The sequence below is a fragment of the Podarcis vaucheri genome, assembly GCF_965113315.1.
Source record: "Podarcis vaucheri genome assembly, chromosome: 3".
Classification (NCBI taxonomy): Eukaryota; Metazoa; Chordata; class Lepidosauria; order Squamata; family Lacertidae; genus Podarcis; species Podarcis vaucheri.
In genome coordinates, this window is record NC_138761.1 from 81992224 (window position 1) to 82016247 (window position 24024).

General features: G+C 41.7%; 1 protein-coding gene across 9 annotated transcripts in view; it reads right to left on the reverse strand.

Annotated features, from left to right (window-relative positions):
* Positions 1 to 24024, reverse strand: part of ANKRD6 (ankyrin repeat domain 6) — a 64468-nt gene that overhangs the window by 32144 nt on the left and 8300 nt on the right. The window contains exon 1 of one of the 9 annotated variants that reach the window (XM_082216875.1): positions 20130 to 20231. The exons of 7 other annotated variants lie outside the window; for them this stretch is intronic. The gene's annotated coding sequence lies outside the window, so the exon portion shown is untranslated. Of the gene's footprint in view, positions 1 to 18462; positions 18529 to 20129; positions 20232 to 24024 lie in introns of those variants that run through there. One more of the 9 variants, XM_082216876.1, reaches the window with a different exon arrangement.

Here is a 24024-nt window from a genome sequence, read left to right on the forward strand (position 1 = left end):
TGGCTGGGTTTCCCCAGCCACTCTGGGCGGCTTAACAACATCTCCAAAAAGATAATAAAAACATCATTCCTTAAAAACTTCCCTAAATAGGGCTGCCTTCAGATGTCTTCTAAAAGTCAGATAGCTGAATAATAACAATTTTATCACTTACACCCCGCTCATCTGGTTGGGTTTCCCCAGCCACTCTAAAAACATAACAACGTATCTAAAAACATGTGTGAGGGAGGTGGTGGTGGGTTGTTGTTGTTGTTGTTATTTGTCCTAAATTTATTTACAGATATAACTACGTTTTAATTATCAGGGCAGATAAAATAATGAAGAGATTAGTACACTTTTCTTTTCTGTCCACACAACACTTGACAAAATGGATTACACAAAGAAGCTTTATGAAAGAAATGCCACAGCTCAGGGATAGAGCATGTGCTTTCCGTGCAGAAGGTCCTGGGTTCAAATCCCTGGCATCTGTCTCCTGCCTGAAACCCTGGAGAACTGCTGCCAGTAAATGCAGACAAAACTCAGCTAGAAGAAACAACAGTCTGATTCAGTTTAAGGCAGTGTCAGGGACCAAAAGGGCTCTGAAGAGTGTGTGGCAGAGGCAGCTGACCAGGAGAGGAGACCATTGGTACTTAAATATCATAAATTTCCCTTGGAACAAGTGAGGCAGGACATTTATATACTATAATATGTCTTGTAAACATATATAATTAAACTTTCATCGCACATTTAACACATGAAAAACTCTCTAGCAACACTCCCCAAGACTTGTAGAGAGGTGGAAGCTTATTTAACAGAATATCTCAGTATTCCAACTTTACTAATGGCTAATATCTCAAAGCCTGATTTTATATTTTTCGGCAACTCAGCCCGGATTATTGCACCAATAATTTTCGTTGAGGCATTACTAGAATCTTTTTCATTCCATACAGTGATTTAGAGGTCCTGTCTTCTCTTTTGCTGACTGGATCCTTTACCATCCTTTCAATCTTGCTTATTGTGGATTATACTAACTCGGCAGAACAGCATCTCTTTAAAAACTGTTTGAGGTCTCTCAGTATTTGGATGGCTGTCCTCCACAGCCATTGCAACAGCAAGTGATGTAATGTGGGGAGGGGGACCTTGCCTTACTTTCATCTAAGCTTTCTGCTATGACAAAACAACAGCCTTGCCTCTATCTCTCTCAAGTAAGAAGAATTCTGATACCTGTTACCCCCCAAAAAAGAAAACCAAAAGGAAAAGGGGAAGAGAGAGACTATGCTACAACAGCAAGGAAAAAGTTAATCCTGTATGGTCTCAGGCGCCATCCACACTACACCACATTTAAAGTACATCCATCCCAAGAACTGTTGATCATGAAGGGTGCTAGGAATTGCAGCTCTGTAGGGGCTAAACTAGTTCCCAGGATTTGGGGCGGCGTGGGAGGTGTCCTCAGCTTCTTGTCTAACCTATAGATTGGTAAGAAACAAACTTTAATCTTTCAAATAAATACAAATAAGTGTGTGGATCAAAAAGGATAAACCACTCACTCTTGACCAGGAAGTCTTTACCCTTGTCCTATGTCTGAGTTTCCAAATCATCTAGCTAGTAGTCATTGCTTTAGCAGGGAGGCCATCATAATGCCTCTCAAGAGTCATGCTGAAACCTCTGGTTAACATCCGTTGATGCTAATTTAGTCTCAAATGGGAACAGGTGCTTAAGTGCTGCAATAATAAAAGCTTTGCTGCCAATTGGTTTTCAGCCCCAATTCATTTATAGTTTGACCTATAAAGCCTTATGTGACTCAGGACTACAATACCTCTGGGACCGCCTCTTGCAGTATGAACCAGCCAGGACCCTGCAATCATCTTATTTGCAATCATGCAATCATGAGAGGTCTGGAAGGTGGCAACACGAGAACAGGTATTTTCTGTGGTGGCTCCCTATTTGTGGAATGCTCTTCCCAGGGAGGCTTGCCTGACACCTTCCTTCCTTATCTTCAGGCACCAGGCAAAAACATTCCTCTTCAACCAGGCCTTCAGCTTTCAGCTGTTAATTCCATCTACCGCCTTTCATCATCACCATTATCATTGTCTGCTGCCTTTCCATAGTAAAACCAGGCTCAAGGGCTTACAACATGAAAATATTTACATAATTACAAAAGTAGCCTTAAACAATAAATAGAACACATCAAAAAAGATCACGATCAAATTGAAGTTTCAGCGTTAATCATAAGATCCAAAAATAATGTAACACAAAATTAATATCAGTAACAGCAACAACAAAAACCCAACAACGTCCTGTTTATTATTATTATTATTATTATTATTATTATTATTATTATTATTATTATTATTATTTTCAACACTCCCACCTTTATCAATATGAAATGACATGAGAAGATCTTAACACTGTGTGTGTGTTCAAATTCCAAATTCCTTAATGGCACAAGTGCTCTTGAAATAAGCTAAAACCTGTGGCAAAAAAAGGAAGAAAGCCCATCCTCACCCCACCCTGCAGAAAAGAGAATCTGCCAGCTAGGAGGACAGAGATTTAGCAGTGAAAATCACTCTTCCTAATGCTGCTTATGAGAAGATATGAGAGAAAGCAAAAAGGATAGTTTGACTGACAAAAAGAATTAGTATTTCAGACCCACAGCAATGAGGCAATGATGTAATCAGCTTCCAGATAATGGAATCCAAGAATATCCCTCAATGACTCATTCACTGCTGCATCGACAGTTAACAGGAGGAGAAAAGGCATCTCAAAGCAACAAGGATGGGTGGCTTTGAGATAAGGTTAGCAATGTCCAGGTTTTAGCGCTTTTCAACACTAAATGTATACCACGAGTCAGTTCCAAGTTGAACTTTATTTAAGGAGAGATTGTATGTGCCGACTAGACTGGGAATTGGGGAAATCATGGGTGAAGCTCTGCTGCATTGAGGAATCATGAACGCCCCTTCTAAAACGAAACAAGCTACAAAAATGTATGGAGATGGATAGTTAAACCTTGTGCACCCACACATGTGTCATGTTGTTACTCTGCATGCTGGCCAAACTGGACCAAGCTACAACAATGCAAAGAAATCTGCAACAAGATCTCACAATGTACTTTTCTTTGTCTTCCAGAATGCACTCCGGGGAAGGAAAGGTTAAACTCTTTCCCACAGTTTATATTAGCTGCAGAGTGAGCAGAGCAATGGTACCCAATACCCACATTGCAGCTGTCTCCCCCCCCCCCCGAATAATAGCAATTCATTAAGTTTAAAGTCATGAAATTGGTGTGATGGGGAAAGTCAACTAAGACCTCCCATCCCAGAAAAAGACTGGCCCAATCCAATTTGGAGGACCATGTAGCTGCTTTTGATCACAGTGGTACTTCAGGTTACATACGCTTCAGGTTACACACTCCGCTAACCCAGAAATAGTGCTTCAGGTTAAGAAGTTTACTTCAGGATGAGAACAGAAATCGTGCTCCGGCGGCATGGCAGAAGTGGGAGGCCCCATTAGCTAAAGTGGTGCTTCAGGTTAAGAACAGTTTCTGGTTAAGAACGGACCTCCGGAACAAATTAAGTACTTAACCTGAGGTACCACTGTATTTAAAAAAGACTCTGGGAGATCACGCCACAGATCTCCCGGCCGTGACACTTCTTTTCAGCTCTCGTTTGCCCTTGTACTGTGCCTTTCTCCCTGCTGCCATTGTCCATACAAAAAAGTGACCCCCATACTAGGCAATTTTCATTTTGCATGTTGCTTTTGCTTTTCAGTAAGATTCCCCCTGGTTTCCCCGATTCTGATTTTCTATTTAAAAGTAGACAGAAAGGATACTTGTGAAATTGACATTGGCCTCTCTTGCTGCTTCTGACCTGTTTGTACGTTCTGTAAAAAGCATGAATGCCAGGCTCATGTTCCCAACCAATGTCCAATCTTGCCATCATATCTGGAGCCAACCATGTTGTTTACTTAAGACTCGACATAAGTTCAGGTAGTAGCAAGAACACAAACGAAAGTAATGGAGCGTCAGGTAAAGGACAGCAGCAAAAGAAGATGGGTGAAGTGAATGAAATCCTAATGGGAAAATGCATAGGATTGGTGGACATATCGAAGGCTGACGTTGGGTGAATATCTGAACAAGGCGGGAAAACATGTGGGGGTACATAAGCTTGGCCGAGTTACAAGAGCCTTTATAGGATTGGAGGAACGAACTAGGAATGCCAAATATTGGTTGGCAATATTCACACTTCATGAATGTTAACCATGAAAATGTGCCAGCGTGGGAAACAGAAAAGCAGTTTTGGTTAACTATGATGTGCAATATCAGTTGCAGAAATGGAAGAAATGTTGAAGCTTCACTTTATGTTATGTTTAAGTATGTTGAGTCCGCTCTACCATGTTAAAGATGGAGTAGATTAATCATGGGATTCTGTTCCTTCACAATTCCTGGACTGCTGCAGGGAGAACTGGGCAGGATGAACCTAATAAAGAAGGGCTAGGTTGGAGGTCTTTCAGGACCAAGGTGATGTGTACCTCTTATATCAAGGTCATCCTCAGGCTTGAGGGTCAAATACAGCCCTCTAGCCAGTTCCTGGGCCCCAAGCCACACCCCACAATGCCCATGTCTCATACCCTTCCTGGGTGCTTTTATCTGGCTAGAATCTGTCCTCGGACTTTTTCTTTGTCTAAACAAAGGATGAGCAGTTGTGAGTGCGTGCAGAAACTCCCAACTTTTACATGGCTAGAATGTACAAAAGAATGAAATCCATTGCTCTGCAAACTTTTGCCTCTGGTTCCACTCGGTTTTTGCCTTAGACCCTACCCACCACTGGTGTGCGCCCCACCTACCCCTGAAGGTTGCCCATGAGGAAATGTAATCCTCCAGCTGAACAAATGTCCCCCACACCTATTTTACAGTAAACAGTACTTGGTCACATCTGATAAATGCCATTTCGCTCACGAAAATTATGCAAGGTCAATATATACAAAAACTGAGAACATTAAGGACACGGTCTTAGTTGTGCTTTTAATGAATTTTGCTCTTAACGTTATGCGAAAATCAATCATTATGATCTAAGGCAAGCAGTGCTGCCAAGAAAATCATAAATACATTTTATAACTTTCTATTTGTGGCCTAATTTTTCAATTTCCCAGCCAGCCTGGAAAGGGTTTCATTTGAAACAGGACACTCTGTTTCTAACAGAACGTCATGACGCACTATACAAGATCAGCTGACCAGTGGAGTAATTGAATTCTGCTTCTTTAAAAATAGAAACACAACACACTCAAATAGTTCATTTAATCTCCAGCAGTTGTTAAATAATTCATTATTTTCGAAACAGATTTTTTAAAAAGCACATCTTTATAGACTAGGATCCAAAGGATCACACATGTCAAAGACAGAAGCAGGAACAGAGGGTGGGGGTACTTTTTTCAGACCACGGGATGTGACACCATCTGCTACAGCATCCGCGTAACTGATGGACTTTCCTTGCTAGGGTGACCCAAAGGAAAAGAGGACATGGGCTCTGTTCCTTCCAGCAGCACGTAAGAGAATGAATTCCAGCAGGGTTAGAAAAAGGAACAGGAGAGCAGAGTGTCTCTAGTAATCAATTTGCATTCCTGGGCAGAACCCTTAGAAACATAATGCCATGATTCATTTATGGAAAAGCAAATTTCAAAGTATGGTTTTGCATCTGTTTGCTTCCCCAACACAAGCCAACAATCTTTCTGCTAATGGCACTTCTTCTTTTGCATGAGAATGATTCTCCTTTTTATCCTGTAGCTGGCTTACAGTTCAGGGAGGGTTGTTGCTGCTACAAAACACAGACTACTTGTTCGCACAACAACCCAAATCATGACTTGCTAGGACCATACAACGTGTGGGTTACCCACAGAGGAGCTTCTAGGTCTTTTTACTCTCATGCCTTGTTTTATATTTGCTCCTTTGTCCAAAAGGAAAGGACTCAAATAATGCTTAAGGAGATAATGCTTATTCCAGTCACATTTTCAGCATGTATTTATTTCTGCCTCTTTTCTCTCCCTCCTCCCATCTCCTCAAACTTATTAAACACCAAATCATAATCAATAATTTTAAGGTTTTTTTCTACAATCAAGCAGTAAATAGGTTTTATGAAATAAATCATTAACAGACTACAACGCCATGCTAAGGTGTGGATTAGGACACCATCCGAACTGGGCTTGTGCTTTTCTGCTCTCTAACCATGAGCTATAGCTATGGTTTGTTCTTCACTGTAGCTCATAAATTAGCAAAGAGAGAGCTTAGCCATGGGCCAGTGTTTGGATTACACGCTAAGCCAAACCTTGGCTTAGTTCAAGGGTGGTGCAGCAGTCCAAAGGACCAGAGATAAAGCAAGCTCCTTTCTGGGAGCCTGCACATTTGCATGGCAAACAGTGGCGTAGCGTGGGTTGTCAGCACCCGGGGCAAGGCAAGTAATTTGTGCCCCCTAACCCGTGGATTTGTGCCCCCTAACACTAACCCCCAGATGTTGCGCCCGGTGCGGCCGGGCCCCCCTGCACCCCCCACGCTACGCCACTGGGTACCAATAATAGTTTGGTTTACCTTGTGGAATGGATAAAGTCAGTGTCTTTCTTGTGGGGTAAATTCCAGGTTGGTTGGTTTTTTTCCTGGGAAGGTTGAAGTTGACCCCTTTCAGCCCAGGTAACCCATAAAAGATGAAGTCATAAATTCCCTAAATATGACAACTTTGTCAGTCAGGAACCTGCTCTTTATTGTTTAGAACAGGCTTCCTCAGCCCTCCAGATGTTTTGAGACTACAATTCCCATATCCCTGACCACTGGTCCTGCTAACTAGGGATCATGGGAGTTCATGTAGGCCAAAAACATCTGGAGGGCCAAGGTTGAGGAAGCCTGGTTTAGAAGCTTGGCTTCCAACAAGCCTTAAAGACACCCACTTCCTACATCAACCAGATTAAGAAATCCCTCTGCCTTTTCTCCACACCCTTACAGCACGTTACCTTTCGTCTCCATATATTACAGTTAACAATCAAGGCAAGGATGAAAAGTGCCTGCACAATATAACATCTATTTTCATGGCAGCTGAAGCAAAGCCATATTCCTGAATCACCCTCCGTTTCTGGTGGATGGAGTTCTGAATTTCTAGTTTCATATCCACATTTTGAATGGATGGCTGCTCATGAATAGGATTTTGGGGCAGACACAGACAAGATAGAGCCTAACAAACCCCCTGATGGCCCAGGGTTCCCTGACAGTTTATTCTTTGTTCTGACCCTTCCAGTCTTTCTGTGTTCTCGTTTCTTAATATATGCATCTCTGCTTATTAGGGTGATTTCCTCGCTTCTACGTAAATGAGGAAACGAACTGAAGCAGGTGCTTGACACAAGTCAGACATTGGCACTGGATCCCTGCCAACCCTACTGGCAGAGTACTTAGCATAAGAGGGGGTGCAGAGATTGTTTTTTCCCCCCTGGGAAAGAAAGGGTCAATACAAGCTGAAGAAACTTGTCTTTGTCAACCCAAGCAAGTTCACCATTTCTGCCTTTGCTGTGGAGATCTGTAATTCATGCCTTTTGCCAATAACAATGTGCACCATTGACATGGCCTGCAGGCCTACTAGGCTTTTCAAATACAATGATATCTGATATGTACCCATCCTCACACAATATTTTTTTTCTGAAGACCTTTGCACCACACTGCGTAATCTCCACTGCAAAGTTTTAAGTGGCATTAATGTATAAACAGTACCTAGATTAGTAACTGCGCAAATACACTTAACAAATGGTAACTACAGAAAGCAAATGTGCATTCATGATGCTGCAGTCTCTCTTCCAAAAATACAACATGGAAGGGTTTTTTTTTTTTAAGACAGAGATAGCATTTTAACTGCAATCACACAATGGTTTGAACAAATTATGAATCAATTCCGTTGGCTTACTAAATGCACCGAGTTAGCACTGTTTCCCAGCTTTCTTAAAATATATAGAACAGCAACTTACTGGCATGTATCCTGGTCCACAGTAAAGATTACCCACTTTCGAAATAGTTTATTTGAATATTACGCACTTCTAACAGTGGAAGTCTATATGTTTACTCAAGACTGTACAACATTAGGCTGACTCCAAGGTATATACCGTATTTTTCACCCCATAGGACGCACCGGCCCATAAGGTGCACCTAGTTTCGGGGGGGGGGGAATAAAGGGGAACAAAATTATTTTTTTCCCCCAGGCGCGGGGCTGGGGCGGGGGAAGCCTGAGCTTCCCCCGACCCCAGCCCCCAGAACAGGCAGTTCTCCGCAAGCCGTGGGAGCCCAGCGCCAGGCTCCCACGGCTTGCGGAGAGCTGCGCGAAGCCTGCATTCACCCCATAGGACACACACACATTTCCCCTTCATTTTTGGAGGGGGAAAAGTGCGTCCTATAGGGCGAAAAATACGGTACATATACAATTGCAGTCTAAAATTATTGAAATTGATTGTATGTTTGTGTATTTAAATCGTGTTCCGTTTTCAATTTGCACATTACAAAGGTAAACCAGCTTCTGTTTACTCAATTCAACCCAATTTAGAAATAACAAAATTTGATTTGGGACTGTGCATCATACAGTTTAAAAGACATGAGTCCTGTGTTGGTAAGATGCTACTTTTAAGGATAACCCCCCAAATTATCTAAATGTCAGAGAAATACAAAAATATAATACCTGCACCTGGGTTTTGATATCATCATGCACTGTTATGTATGGCAATACTGTTTAGGTGTGTTTGTGCAGTACATGCTATTTTGGAATGTTGTTTCTTTCTTATAATAAAAGGTTTTTTGTCTGTTTAAAAAAAAAACAGACAAGGTGTTGGTATGTTTGTACCTTTACTGGACAACTAATAAGCAGTTGGAAGAGGCAAGCACTGTGAAACCTTCATTATTTAACAATAACTTCACAGTTGCAAAGCTAAGCAGGATCTGGTATGCTTTCAAATTGGATGTCCAATCGCATGTTGAGATTCCTCCACTGCAGTGGGGTGGGCCTCATGAACCTCGGGGTCCCTTCCAACTTTACAATTCTATGAGTATGAGATACACCTAAGCTTGTTAATTGATTGCATAAGGATCTTTACTTGCATGAAATATGGATTTGGGATGAACAAGTTCAAGACTACCATGTGTTTAAAATTAAATGTTCTGTTAAGTTGTGGGCGAACATAGCAGACGACACAGCGATTTCTCCAGAGCAGCTCTTTATTTGTAAACTGGACAGAACTGAACAGCAAACAGCTCAGCCGGCCTGCTTTTATAGGCAGCCAGCTGTCAACAATGTAGCAACAACAACCCAGGGTTTCCCGCCTAAAATAACTGACGTGGACCTGAGTGAAAACTATATACACAATACTCCTGGTGGCCAGGGTGAGAACTTCAATACATAACATGTTCTATCACACATTGTACAGTTATTAACTTCCTGAAGTGTTTTAAGTATGAATGAGAAAAACAGACACATGAAAAAGAAGGGGAAAAGAGAGAAGAATAAAGGCATGAAACCCATGGCATTTGGCTAGGAGGACCTTAGCTATTCAAATAAGTCCCTTTTGATATAAGCTCCTTTTGAAGATTTAAGGGAAATGTTCAAACAAGCTCTGGTAGTTCAAAGATAAGGAGATATTGAGTGGTTTCTGTACTCTGCTTTATTAGGGTCAGAATTTTCTTCTCATGTGCAAAATTAAAGCTTAGGTGCTTATGAGGTTAGGACATTAAGAATCTTTAAATAAATGCATAAAGTTTCCAATAAAAGAAAAAAGTTAATCCCACAAAGAACAATTAAGCCTCAAATCTGACTGATATATAAACAGAGCATTCTGCTTTAGCTGTCCATGCCATAGGAGGTATTTGATTTTTTTTAATAACAGAAGGAAATAACCATCTTTGAATGATTAAACTAGGGCACGGATTATCATCATCTTAATCACAATAATAATTTATAAAAACCAAGCCTTATGAGGAACGGTTGAAGGAGCTGGGTATGTTTAGCCTGAAAAAGGGGAGACTGAGAGGAGATATGATGGCCATCTTCAAATATCTGAAGGGCTGTCACATGGAGCAGGCTTGTTTTCTCCTGCTCTGCAGAGTAGGACTCGAACCGATGGCTTCAAGATACAAGAGAAGAGTTTCCCACTAAACATCAGGAAAATCTTTCTGACCTTAAGGGCTGTTCATCATTGGAATGGCCTTCCTCAGGAGGTTGTGGAGTCTCCCTCATTGGTGGTTTTTAAGCAGAGGTTAGATGCATTGCAGATTCCTGCACTGCAAGGGGTTGGACTAGACTACAACTCTATGATTCTAACATTTACTAAGCACTGTACACAGCTTAAAAACAAGGAAGTCCCTGTTCATAGGCTTACTACCTAAAAGACACTGCAAAACCATTAAAAAAAGAGATAGGAAGGTGAGAAGAAACTAGGTCTAGTGGCAGCCACAAGCTGTTTAACATTTTATAGCAGTTATTATATGAAGACAAACTTGGATGTAAACAGTTTTGGGAGGAGAGGAGCAAAATGAGAGATGGTCCCTCAGTCCTGCTGTCAAATCTCTCCTCAGTGCACAGTGGGCAAAAACTACCACATCCTGCCAATGTGCCTCAAAGCTTTCTGGGGCGTATAAAACAAAGATTGTTAATGGTGATCCCAATGCAGCCCGAAAGAAATAAGACTCTTCCCTTTTTTCCTAACCTTTATTCAAAAACTTCTTCTTGGGGTTGTTGGATGCACCAGATGCTTTGAATAAAAAGTTAGAGAGCAGGAAGTGTCTCTCTCCTGCCACCTGCAAAAAAAGGGGGCAAGAGAAACTGAGCAGGAGGATTTGCATCAGCAAACCTTGCGTACATTCAATAACAACAGTCCCGTATTAGCATCTGCTGCAAAAATTAAAGTGGCAAAGACAACCAGATGCCAAGCACAAATGAATACATATGCTCACAGCCAAGCAAATAGGATTTATCATGCGGGAGACACTGACCAAACGTCAGTGAGCCCTTTGTGCACAACTTAACAGGTCAGGTTGTGGCAGGAAATGAACTGCCCACTGGCAAAGCAGTTAAAGTTAGTGTTTAAAATGGAAAACACAGTCAGTGCAAGGAAAAACAGGTGGTGGCAATCCTACACACAGACTGCTTAAATCTACTGAATGGGATCAACACATAGCTGTCAACGTTTCCCTTTTTTAAAGGGAAATTCCCTTATTCCGAATAGGATTCCTCGCAAGAAAAGGGAAAAGTTAACAGCTATGGATCAACAACTTCAGAAGATTCAGGACTGCAGCCAAACTCTAATCATGCAGTCGCAATTGTTGTTGGTCTTGCTAAAGGTTTCCTTTGGTTTTATCAATAAATGCAGTTTCCATCTCACATTTGGTTAAACCCTCAGACAACAAATAAATCATGGCAGAAGCTGGGTAAGACACCCCTGAACTGCATCTTAATCTCTCTCCATTTCTTACCATTCCAATTCTGTTGGGACATATTCACACCATGCGTTTAAAGCGCTCTTATGCCACTTTAACTGCCATTGATGAATCTGGGAACAATAGTGTGTTGAAGGGTGCTGAGAATTTGAAATCTGTGAGGTCAGCACCCTTAACAAACTATATTTCCCAGGATTCTTTGGCAGGAGCAGTGATTGTTGAAGTGGTATAAAAATACCGTATTTTTCGCCCCATAGGACGCACTTTTCCCCCTCCAAAAGTGAAGGGGAAATGTGTGTGCGTCCTATGGGGCGAATGCAGGCTTTCGCTGAAGCCTGGAGAGCGAGAGGCATCGGTGGGCACCGATCCCTCTCGCTCTCCAGGCTTCAGGAAGCTATCCACAAGCCTTGCAAGCCCGGTGGGAGGTCCCGCTGAGCGCGCGAGGCTTGGGGCAGCAGCCTGTCGCCCAAAGCACGGGGAGCCCTCTGGAGGGTGCCCCGTGCTTCGGGCAGGTGAGCGCAAGGCTTGGGGCGGCAGCCAGGGCGGAGGGGGAAAAATATTTTTATTATTATTCATTTCCCCCCCAAAAAACGAGGTGCACCCTATGGGCCGGTGCGCCCTATAGGACGAAAAATACGATATTCTGAATGTATGACGCGGATGTTAATCTCAAAATTCCAAAACAGTTTGTTTTAGGACCAATTCTAACTTTATTTCACCTGCATAGTATCCAGAAAATTCTCTAGAATGCAGGGGAGAGATCCCATACCACTTGATTCATCACCTCCAGGAATATCCATCACTGGCAAGAAAACTGTCCATGTGATCAGAAGCACTCAGCATTAAGGTAAGATAAGGGTAAGGGACGTCCTAGTCTGAAGTGGGCTGTTACAGGAACATTGTAGATAGGAATGTAAGAAAAGCCTTGCTAGAACAAAGCAGAGCCAAAGTCAATCTAGTGCAGAGACGGTGAACCTGTGGCCCTCCAGCTGTTATTGGATAGCAGCTCTCATAATCCCTGACCATTGGTCATGCTGGCTGGGACTGACAGGAGTCTAATAACATCTGGAAGGCCACAGGTTCCTATTCCTGATCTAATCCAATCTTCTCCTTCTAACAATGACCAGCCAGGTGCCTCTGGGAAATTTCCAATTAGGGCACGAAAGCAGCAGCTCTCCTACGTGTGTGTCTCCAGCATCACCTTTTCAATGTATAGCACCTCTTAACATAGAGCAGGGGTAGGCAACCGAGGGTCTGTGGGCCGGATGCGGCCCAATCGCCTTCTCAATCCGGCCCACAGAAGGTCCGGAAATCAGCGTCTTTTTACATGAGTAGAATGTGTCCTTTTATTTAAAATGCATCTCTGGGTTATTTGTGGGGCCTGCCTGGTGTTTTTACATGAGTAGAATGTGTCCTTTTATTTAAAATGCATCTCTGGGTTATTTGTGGGGCATAGGAATTCGTTCTCCCCCCCCCAAAAAAAATATATAGTCTGGCCCACCACATGATCTGAGGGACGGTGGAGCAGCCCACGGCTGAAAAAGGTTGCTGACCCCTGACATAGAGGTTCCATTTGCTTACAGATACCATCATATATCAATATTCTATTTCTAGTCCATCCGTCCCCCCTTTTTTTTTTACCCCAAGAAAACTAGCACCCGGGGGAAACAAAGACCATACTTAACATCCACTGGCAGACTTAAATTAATCTATGTAATAGGCAATCTGGACAGCTTAACGCTGCAGACCAGCGAAGAAAACAACATCTTGTATCAGCTTCTACATTAAGTTAACAACAGTAAACAACAACAGCATGGTATCTCCTGAGTCCTGAATCTATGGAGCTATGAAATGACATGATGGACAACAGTCACAAATTACTTGTGTGGTATAATTATTGAGCAATCCCATATATATAAATAGAGCTGCAGTTTGCTTGAGAGAAAACCGTTGGTGGACTGCTGTTCACATTTCACTTTTCAAATGGTTAATGATCAGACTATAAATGAAATGTCTTTTAATCCCCAGGAGAAACAATTACCCCTCCTTCCTTCCTTAAAAAAAGTCAAAAGTATATTATAAATTAATCCGTAGCCATCTGTCTTCCTTGAACAATTATATATAGATGAAGAAAGGCTTTAACCTATTTCCAATATCCATATAAGCACTGAATATAGCAGAATGTAGTCATTTCTCTAGCCACATTATAAAATCATATTTGGTGATTTTGCTTATATCCAAAGCAGTCACCAGTTAAAGATGCGGAAAGGGACATATTTCAGAAGTCAAAGTAGGAATTTTCAAAATGGCTGAAAGATGCTGATCCAGTAAGAACTCTCCTGTGAGAAAGATGTTATGACTGAGTGGAGCAGTCTTCCCCAGTGTGGTACCCGCCAAATGTTTTAGACTAGGGCTCCCATCATCTCAGAGCACAGACCATGCTGGCTGGGGCTGATGGGATTTGTAGTCCAAAACAACTCAAGGGCACTTGTTGAGGGAAGACTGGCTTTGATTAGACCAGGAGGAGGCAGAAGTGACAGAGGTGATGACTGAACTGGAGCCTGTACAGGAGGGTGTAGTCTTGTTGCCTAGAATCGGGTGCCACCTTCACAGATGGAAGCAGACCCACCCACCCTGATGGAACATGTGTTTGCAATCCTGCCATTCCCACAAAATAAGCGAGTTTTGCGACTGAACAAGCCACATCTCATCTTTAAAAGCTTGGTGGGTGGCTTGTGGAAAGTTGTGGGACATCTTTTGTCACTTCCCTCCAGTTGTGAACTTCCTTTCCCTGCTCTTGAACCATGACGCTGGAGTTCTGTGCCTGCTGCTGAGCCTGTATTGTCACTTGTCTGAATAAATATCTCTTTCTTACTTACAAGTAAAAGAGTCACCGATTGCATGCTTTGAGGTGGCCAGAAGGAAAACCACTTGGCGCGCGCGCACACACAGCCCTCTTTATTAATACTTCACATGCTTACAAGGCCAAGTCCTGTTGCTGAAAGCACATCCTGGGGATGAGCCTTGGCACAAATTAAGCTCTGGCTGTATGAACAAAGGCATGGGGAAAGTTAGTTCAGGGTGCCATGGAACTGCTGGAAATAATTAATTTGGAGCCACACTCTTTCCTTCCCGGTTGATTAATCAGAAATGAATACTACATCCTGACTGGGTCCAAAGCATGAGCACATTCTGGAGTGCGCCATGGATATTGTAAATTGTGCTAGAGGCTCTGGAAACAATTAGGAATTAAAGTGAGAGAGCACACGGACATCCGCATCTCTAGGGGAAAGCTGCTGACCAAGCAATTAAATAATTCTAGCAGGCTAATTACCTGAACTAAATTTAGTCACTCTTTTGTACACGAAGTTGTAATCATTAAAAATGTGGTAGAAGACGTGGCTCTCTGCTCTTTCCAAAGTGTATTGGAAGATTCTGATGGCCCTGTGTCAATCAGTGTAGGCTGATTCCAAATTAATGGACATTGGGATCATCATCCCCATACAGTGGTACCTTGGGTTACATACGCTTCAGGTTACATACGCTCCAGGTTACAGACTCCGCTAACCGAGAAATAGTGCTTCAGGTTAAGAACTTTGCTTCAGGATGAGAGCAGAAACTGTGCTCCGGCGGCGTGGCGGCAGCAGGAGGCCCCATTAGCTAAAGTGGTGCTTCAGGTTAAGAACAGTTTCAGGTTAAGTACAGACCTCCGGAACGAATTAAGTACTTAACCTGAGGTACCACTGTATATGGTATCTGTGGGAACATGAAAAAGGCCCACTTCTATAATCATGTTTAACCATCAAGAAGACTATAGATACAAGTCTATTAAATTAAAGGAAGGATCCTTGCCTAACAGTTCAGAGCAGCTTGCACATCACAGGCTACGAATACCTACACAATATCATGGGGAGGAAGAGATCTGAAAGATGAACTATGTGAAAGGTGTCAGAATTCAATACATACTGAGGGACAAACTACAACTGCAGCCATATTTGTTTTCCTCAGTTTTGAGAGAAGCGCCTGTGGTGACAGACCATGGAGAGGACGCTTCAGTTCCCCTTACAAACAAATCGTCTTTAGTGAAAAAATTAAGACTGCCCCTACCAACTCTTATGTTATATGTCAACAAGGGCATGCACATGAACGAGGATGGTTGCCCTCACCATTCCAGTTTGGTCCTAAATATAGAAGAATACCAAAGAACATTTCCAAAGCATATCTATTAAATGAAGGTTCATTCTTAGCACATCTTCAGATGGTAAAAGGTAAAGGTAAAGGACCCCTGGACAGTTAAGTCCAGTCAAAAGTGAATATGGGGTGCAGCACTCATCTTGCTTTTCAGGCTGAGGGAGCCGGCGTTTGTCCACAGACAGCTTTCCGGGTCATGTGGCCAGAATGACTAAACCGCTACTAGCACACAGAGGAATGTGACGAGGGCCAGAGCGCCCAGAAATGCTGTTTACCTTCCTGCCACAGCGGTACCTATTTATCTACTTGCACTGGTGTGCTTTCGAACTGCTAGGTTGGCAGAAGCTGGGACAGTGCAACGGGAGCTCACCAGATGAAAATGATCCAAGTGGTGGTGATGGTGGTGGAATCCAAACTCTAGGGAGACAAGTGAGCACTTATAGAAGCAGAATACTACCCAAGAGGTAGAAGTGGCTGATATGTACATCTTCTTATCGTTATCATACCACCAAAGAGCCAGGCCACAGTTCTACAGTATTGCTTGTTTAGGGTTGCCAGTTCTTCACCTGCAAATAGTTGTCTCAGTCAAGTTCTAGTCAGGCACAATTTTAAACATATTTGAAATGTGGATCTTTGAATGCTCATCAGAATGTAGATCCCATTCAAAGCAACACACTGCAAGTTGGCTTAGATGCACTTCTGAATGCATATATGTTCATTTAAAACGTGTGATCTCAACCTTCCTCCAAGGAACTCAGGCTTCATAACAACCACACTGGATGGCTTAAATGGATTGACAGTGACTGGTCAAAGGTCTTTCAGTGAGCTTCACAGCTCTGCAGGTGTTTGAATCTAGGTGTCCTTAGTGAAAATCTGATCATATCAAAATCCAGTAATACAGGTACATTCGCCCATTTATGTTACTTCCTTAGCTGGGTACGTGTGATTGTCTAACTACATAAGCTCAAAGAAACTGCAACCACTGCAACTCCTGTCCTCCTATTTTACCGTTCCCTTGATCCCCGTCCTCTCCTACCTGCAGTATATAGCAAACTAGTTTTGCCCGATAGCAGTCAGGGAAGAAGAATGAGTGAAGCAATGGAACAATAGCTTCACCCTCACTAAGTGCCTTTTCACTTTTAAAACCACAAGCACAATCTCCAGGCTAAGATGGCCCTGCAATCCTACCCATGTTTCTGACATGATGCTTTATCATCCTGACAGTAAACCAGTTTGTGCAGAGACTCTTCAGTTATGTCTGTCTATCACAACATAATTGGAGTGAAATTAAAATAAAAGTTGAGAAATAATGGAACTCTTGTCTTAATACCTGTTTACCAGGGCTAAGTTTAAAAAAAACAACAACAACCCACAACTATGCTAGTCAATGAAACAACCCATTAAAGAGATTAAATAAAACTATATGCATTTCAACTTGCATACCCCAACCCCTGAAGCTTCCACTCAATTTATACAGTCCTCTTTCATAGGAAAAAAAACCTGCGTCAAACTGCAGCCAACTGTATTTAATCTCCCAGTATTAGTGTTGTCAATCAATCACAATAAACACTTAAAAGAACTCTGAAAAGAAAACCACTGGAATTAATTGCGTGGAGAAGTCTTGGGCCCCACAGTTCCCTCTGAAAAAAACACACAAACACAACTATATTGAGTTAATGGGATTAATTAGACCACAACTTTATTGGTTACAGATGTGAGTAGTTTGGCTTAGGCAATTGGGTGAAGCAAGACTATATCCTGACTCCTGCCTGTCTGCAGGAAGTCTCATAAGGGTCAAACACCAGAAGGGGGAGCCCTATGATATACACCAATTAAGAGCTCCCCTAGAGTCACTGATGGGGTCCTGGCATGGCCCTAGCCCACGCCCAGGCTACGGACAAGAACCACACCCCCGGATCCCTTTAATGGGATACCCTTAATGAGGAGGGGCAGGCAGAGGCTACAACCTCCCCTCCCATAATAAAGCTTACCCAATGCCTAACCTTACAACGTTGTGGCGATTGCTACTAGGTAGGTGAAAACCAAATGGCTGGTGCCAATTTGCCAAGTGGAAAAATTCCTACCCGGCCCCAACAACCAGGCGACCGACATTAGTCATAGCAAGGCCATAATCAATCAACGCAAGAAAAGAGGGTGGGTAGGCTGGGAGATCCGACGAAAGGAGGTGAAGGAGAATGTTCTCCAGCTCCACCGCTATTTAAACGGATGTAGCCACGCCCCAGGCTAACCCAACTGGTCAGCCAGGGGGGCGTGACGTGACTGGGCATCCCAGTGATGCGGGGCTGGGTCACTCTCCCACTGCCGGGTCACCCAGATATCGCCTGCAAAGCAGCCCCCCCCCAAAGAGGGGGAGCTGACATCTAGTAAAATGGGGGAGATAATCAGAATATCCAGGACATTTTTTTTAAAAAAATACAAAAATACAAAAAAAAAATACAATACATATGCCACACATAATTCCTTTCTCATATGCACAGAACACATGCAAAGATAAAGCACTGGGAGCAGAATTCAGCTTCCTGAAAAACTTGGGCTTCATGAAAAAATAAAACATGTTTTTAGTTATTAAGGTTGCCCTGCTATAGTTATTATAAACGTTAAATTATGAATATGTATGGATTATTTAACTGGATAAATTGCAGAAATTCAGAGGGGGGAGCAGGGCTGCTCATCCCTGCTGCTGAGGCTTCACAGAAGGACTCACTGTTTGGACTCCCAAACCTTCTTTGTCTTCCTTCCAGGTTTATTACAGGGGAAACCCCAACATTTAAAAGCACGTGTACCATGACTCTCAGCAGATGCTACCATGAATGTGCTTTGCCATTCAGAAACTGTACCTTTGTACCGGGTTTAAAAAGCAGGACGTGAACCGCCTCTAAGGTACTTCCAGGCAATTGGTACCTACCTGTTAACAGAAGCATAACATGTGAATAAGCCTTGAGCCATTACAAATGGGCTATAAGAATCCTGCAAAGTATCTTGCATTGTTTATTTTTTTACCCAGTGCACCAACATTCACCTCCTCAATTAGCAGATCCACTGGCTCAGTTTCCAGACTGAGCTCAGTATTTATCTTCTTGATTTTTAATCTTCTGCGGATTTGCTCCAGGCTGTCTCATAAAAAAATGCCTCTTTGCTCAGCTACTCCTTCACTTTCAGTCTATCACAGACTAGCCTTCTTTCTCTCTACTGCCTTGACCATCTGGAGCACTCTGTCTGGAGTCTTCTGCCTCATTAACTTTCCACTGTGTTTCAAAGCTCAGAGGAAAGTATCTTTTCACATTTTAACTATTATTATCTCTGTTACAGTATTCAATTAAATCAAAATGATTAGCTTGAAATCTGTCTCTTTTTGAATGCTTCTTCAAGGCAGCAAAACCAGAAAAATAAGAATTTTAGATTTCCTTACTGCTTCTTATAATATTGGTACAAAATAAGTGACAAAGCTGGTTCACTTTGGATTCTTGTTTCAGTTTTGTTTGGAGGGGTTTTTTTAAGCCTTTAAGGGGAGCAAAGTGATTCTTAGAATCTCAGCCTTAGTTCTAAGGAATTGAAGATAGATTTTTCATTAACCAGAAAATGGTATAATAAAACATTTTTATATACACAACCTATTAGTTCTTGTATCATTAAAAAATAGACTTTACTGAAGTCTGACCTTGCACTCCCATATTTTAACTAATCTGCTTTTCATAGGCATTAGTTTAAATCCACAGGTTGCATACATGTTTAAAGACCTGCTTCTCAATAGATTAGTACAGTATGTGTGTTTTGCACATAATAAATCTGTTACATTTCAATTAGTCTCTTCCTTGCTTTCTCAACACCCTAAGGGTAACGGCTGGTCCTCCACATTCTGCCAATAAGGAAGCCAGAAGCATACAAGTTTTCACACATGGCTTCAAAAATTAAGATATTTTTCTTAAAACATTTTAACTGCCTATCAATATGCCTCAATAAATATCATAGGTTTTAAAAACCATTTCAACTTGCTTGGCCCCTACAGAAATGTATCTACTTTCACATTCTCTAGTCAGCGTTGCAAACCTTGTAAAAAGCAAATACTATAAATAATTATATGCTAGGATAATAAGGATAGTCAACTTTTTTAAAAGATGAGTTGGTATTATAAAACAAATTTGCAGTTACCTAATGTAATTGCTGAAACACAAAGTAACACCTTCTGCTAAACCACAATAACTTAATGGGTTTTAATTTAAACCAAAGCAGCAACAGAGACAAGACTAGGATCTTTTGTTAGTTTACCAACACTGTGTAAGTCTACACAGGCTCCCCCACTGGAAAAGATAATAGGGCCCATTGTTTAAAGAGGAAAGAACCTTCAATTACCCCTCAAGGCTTTTAACAGCTCTTCCTGCAGCTTAGATAGCAAAATATTCCAAATATTTAAATGCAAACGTTGTATTTCTTTCTAGCTGCCTGTGCCTAGAACTGAACCGAATATTTATTACAAACACATGAATAAAAAAGCCTCCTAACTCACGTGAGACATGTTGCCACGCTCTGGGAAACAGTGGATCCTCTCAGCCATGTGTTTGCAAAACATATATAGGCGTTGAAGACCAAGCAACAAACAGACACCCAACACAGGGACAGCTGGGATAAACAGCAGTGTGCCTACCACTGGCAATAATAGGGCAGGCCAATTTACATGTCAATAGAGGACTCCCCAGAGGCCCATCAGGTTCTAAAGAATTAGGGTCCAGTGGGGAAAGCCTTTGGTCCTAGAATTAGTGTGCTGCTTAGACAGTTGTTCACAGCCCCCTCCTCTATTGTATTGCAGACCAGATGCTATTATTCCCCAGGATTACTCTATCTCTGGTTATGACGAGGAATATACAAAAAGATATACAAATGCTCTTTAAAGAGCCACGTCATAATTATTCTTTTGATGCTCTGCAACATAAATCTGCAATATTTCCAAGAGCAGGACTTTGAATATTTCAGTGAACCTTTTCTGTTCCCCAACACACACTAACACATTCCCAAAAAAAGCATTTGGATTACAAACTCTTGAATTTTACATTCTAATGGTAGCAGGGCACAGTCTCAGGTGGAAAGAGAATGTGGGTGTGTAGCAAGAGGAAACAGCCTGAAGACCCTTTTGGTGGGTCTAGGGGTGAAACTGTCTATTCTGTTAAAAAACAGGTGGGGTATTTGCAACCCTTTCAGGTGTTTTTGGAATACAAGTCCCATCATCTTAGTCCCTTGTTCATGTTGGCTAGGACTGATGGGAGCTGGAGTCCAGCAGCATCTGAAGAACCGCAGGTTCCCAACCCCTGACCTTAAAGATACTATTTAAAAAGATGGCAGTGATGAAAAATTGGCCTTAATGCATGATGATCTTGCAACTGCCCTATTCAAGAGTTAGAAATATGGGGTGGAAATTTAACGTAATCTTAAGTGGGGTATGCACAAGTGGAATGTGATCTGCTTGCACAACGGGACTTCCTCCCCAGCCCCCTGGTGGGATTAGAAAGAAATGAAACATCAGGGCAAAGGATCCTACCATCAGCAGGAGCAAATGTAGAGAATTAATAGACCCAGGACTGAATGTACACTTGCCAATGATGTCTAAATAACACTTGCATTAGACATTTCAGATAACAGCAGAGAGCTGGGGGAGCATGTCACAAACATTCCAAAATCCAGTGCAGAGATGGATGGGAAATATGTAGATATAAATGGGGGAAAGCCTGCACCAATATGCAACAGACTGACCCCCACATTGTGGCAAGCTATTCCCGAGCAGCTGAATAAGGAAGTTACCAGCTCACAACTTTGGCTGCATCATGAGAAGTGCGATTGTAAGGTGGTTGTGCCAACTACTCAATGTACGAGCATTTCTATAAATGCTTTTCTTTAAATAAAGCCCATAAAGCATACTCTTATTTCACATCCACAGAATCCTCTTCTCGTGGTTAACCTACTAACTTTCACTTAACCGAAGTTAACACAGTTGTTTAATCACTTGGGAAGTGATTGAGTGCTTTAGATTACAAGCTACCATATGTTTTGGAAAGTTGTTTGTTCGTTATACATTGATATTTTACTGTTCCGAAGAACAAATGAGGCTTGTCTTATCAGTGTAATAAGACTGGAATGAGACTAAATGGGGTTTTGGGGTCCCCTCAAATTCTATGGTTTTATAGCCCTAAAATGGGATCTGCAAAAAAGGGGGGTTACTAAAATGGTCAGATCAGTTTCTTTGTTAAGCAGACCTGGCAAGTTCTGCTAAGGATCCTGTTTGTAGCATATGCTAGAGTAATGTTCCAGAAATGGAACAGCTAGAGATCCTTCTAGAAGGGGACATGTTTCCCTCCCCTTTAACTGGCTGGAGGTGATGTAATAAGGTAGGTTTGTGTGATTTTGTTTAGACAGCCATCTAAAGTTTTTTTTGGGGGGGTTGGATCTAGAATTTTGAACCATAAGGAAAACACATCTCCAAGATACACATCACAGATCTTCAATAGTGGGGGTTTCAAATAAAACTTGTTTTAAATGTGGATTCTGTAGGCGAGTTGGATTTGGTGGAAAAGCTATACAAAGGACCACCGGTATCTGGCAAATCTTAGAAACAAGAGCTATCACGAATGAATTCAGAATGATTAAAATACAGTGGTACCTTGGGTTAAGTACTTAATTCGTTCAGGAGGTCTGTTCTTAACCTGAAACTGTTCTTAACCTGAAGCACCGCTTTAGCTAATGGTGCCTCCCGCTGCTGCCTGCTCTCATCCTGAAGCACAGTTCTTAACCCAAGGTACTGTTTCTGGGTTAGCAGAGTCTGTAACCTGAAGCGTATGTAACCCAAGGTACCACTGTATACTGTTTGTTATGAGTAATGTTTTCCATGAGAGGAAAATAATAAAAGACCCCAAAATGGACAGCAATCTCAATATGTGGCAGTAGAGGATAATATGTCAGCACAAATAGAAAGCAATGGGGAAAGTGCTGAATTGCATCACAAGGTTTGTTTAGCCAGCCAAATTTCAGCACTTTGCAGCCCACTGATTTGAGTGAGAGTTATGAGTGTACTCAAGTCGTTCCCACTGAAACCAATGGAGCCTGCATGACTTTGGCTAGAATGCCCATGCCCTTTGCATGCTGACCTCATTGCAAGATTGCTCTTAACAACTTCGTAATTTATTATACTGGTCAACCCATGGGCTGCATGTCCCTTTAAATTAAAAAAAGAAAAATATATTTGCAAGCTTGCTTAATTGACAGGTTAAGGGCTCCCTTCCATACTACTGCAGTCGACAAACAAAACTGCTTCAAAACAAATAAATCTCTATGAAGCTTTTGGCATAAATGACTAGCATTTATTGTTATAAACTTTGGTTGCCCACTGTACTTCCTCTTTCCCTTGCACATGTTTTTCTACGTTAACTATGTGCTGTATGCAAAACAGGATGTAAAGAATATAAACAATATATTTGTTGGGATCATATAATTAATACTAATAACGTCTATCAACGCTTTTTTGTGCCAAAGATCCTTATTTGGGTCATTACTTGAAGCATAATCAGGGCTGAAAGATACAACTTCCTGACTTCAGTCCATGATGTAAACATGGGGGATTATTGGGTTGTTCTTGTTTTTATTTTCATTATGTACTTCATGTTTTTATTTTGTGATTTTATGTTGTGAACCACCCTGAGATCTGTGGATATAGGGTGATATACAAATGTAAACAACAACAACAACAAATGGAAGGCCATAAGTCCACTACAACCAAAAAGCCTAAAATGCAGTTGGGCATGCTTTGACTACTCATGCAAAGGGTGATCTGAAAACACACCCCTCATGGCCTTATCGCTTATTATACAGTACTTTATTTTATATAGCTGGTTTTAAATTTATATTGGACTTTTCAATTATAAGCAAAATTTTCTTAAGTAGCGCACAACAAATATTGATAAAACAAGAATATATTTTAAATACAAATATCAAATTGAACAGCAAAACAAAATAAACACCACACAGTGACACATTAAACCAGGAAAAGCGAAGTTCCCCTTATGCAAGTTTTCATTAGATAAAAATCAACTGATTGTTCAGTAATGATTAGCACCTAAAAGTTCCTAACCCTGATGCTTAACACACAGCAAAGAAGGCACCATGTGGACCTCTTTAGGGAGTGTATTCCCTTTTCCCTGAGTGACTGCCTCAACTCTGATGGTGGTGAGACATTAATATTGCAATCCTATCCCACTGCACTCGATGGGAATAACTTCTATGTAGACATGTGCACCATAAGGCTTACAATTACCCATTGAAAACACATATCCCCCCCCCTTTAAATCTTAATATCCGACAGAAATTTAGACTCACGTCCACTCAGTCTCATTTTAGCTTCTCATTTTCTCATTCTTATC